Source organism: Egretta garzetta, unplaced genomic scaffold, assembly GCF_000687185.1.
Source record: "Egretta garzetta isolate BGI_Z169 unplaced genomic scaffold, ASM68718v1 scaffold107, whole genome shotgun sequence".
In the NCBI taxonomy this organism is placed as follows: Eukaryota; Metazoa; Chordata; class Aves; order Pelecaniformes; family Ardeidae; genus Egretta; species Egretta garzetta.
The window spans coordinates 565,245-566,652 of NW_009260399.1; positions in this window are offsets into that span (position 1 = coordinate 565,245).

Here is a 1,408-nt window from a genome sequence, read left to right on the forward strand (position 1 = left end):
GGAAGGTCACGCAGGCCGTGTGCGCCGAGGGACCGCCGCCGAAGGGGAGGGCGCTGGTGCCTCACGAAGCCGTCCCGAGCGGCTTAGGCCGGTGTGGGCAACGAGCGGGTGACCGCAGCCCTGAGCACGGAACGCCAGCACCGGACCGTGCGTGCAGCGATGGTCCCTCGCGTTTGGGGCCAAACCCCGGCGTTTGTGCTGGCGTTAAGTACTGCGCAGCAGTCGTTTCACTGCGTGCTTGTGTATTGCTCCTGATCTCAGGTTGTGACAGAAAAAATGCCTTCCTTGTGGGGGTTAAGATATTTTTGATATAAGATAGTGCATAGTCAACCCACAGATGTGCTTCGTCAGTGCTGGTTTGTCTGCGGGTAGCACGTTATTCTGAAAGTATCAGTCTACTCATGACCAGCATTAGGATCTTTTTATCAAATATTTCAGTATTGCATTAGGACACTATTAAATAGTGCCATTCATTTTGTTTAGTTTTTAATTGCATAGACAGATGCAGGGAATAACCAGAATCAAACCGCAGAAGTTATAATTTAATCTGAGAATAGTGGCGTTTTAAAAACTATGTATATGAGGTTTGGGTATTAATGCCTTCCTTGTTCTAAAAAATGTGGAAAAAGCTGCTGGAACTGTCCTTCAACAAGATGGCTGACACCCCCTGTCAACAAGATGGCTGCCTCAAGGACAGGGCTCAAAAGTGACAAGGATACCGTGATTTCCTACCTCCCGTATTTCACAGGTTATTTATAATGCCAGGCATTTGTTCACCGATACACCCACTTAAGCCCCAAAGAAAATAGCTGCTATTTAATTTCATCTGTAGAGGGTAGCAGAAGCTTCAGGTTTGACCCAAAACATGACGGAAACAGCATCTGATAGCAGGAAAAAGTAAATGTGGCTGCAGTTATCCTTTTGTGCTTGAGACTTGGAAAATGCAAGAAATTAATTAGTAATATTTTAAAGTTCTTCCATGTATTTAAAGAAAATCCTCAGGGTTTCTCCTAAGTATGAAAAATTTAGTTTAAATGTATACTACTTATATTTTTAATTCAAAAGAATATGTGAAGATGGAATATTCAATTCACCGAATCTTAAAACAAAATCAGGAAAGCCCTTTTCTCACATCTTTTGACTGTGTTGGCTACAGAAACGCTAGTGGTATTTAAATTTAGTGACTATTAAAAAATTAATTGGTATTATTATTTATGTACTTACTATTAGAGCTACTTTCAAAGTGTTAGGCTCCCAAATGTATTGCAAGATTTTTTAGCAGCTGTGTTTGCTTCACAAGTATTTAAATATGTAGTACATTTAAATGGTTAAAATTGTTTAAAATGTGAAACTTAACAATAGTGCTTTATGTTAATATGGCAATCAATAAAACCCAAACAACAAACAT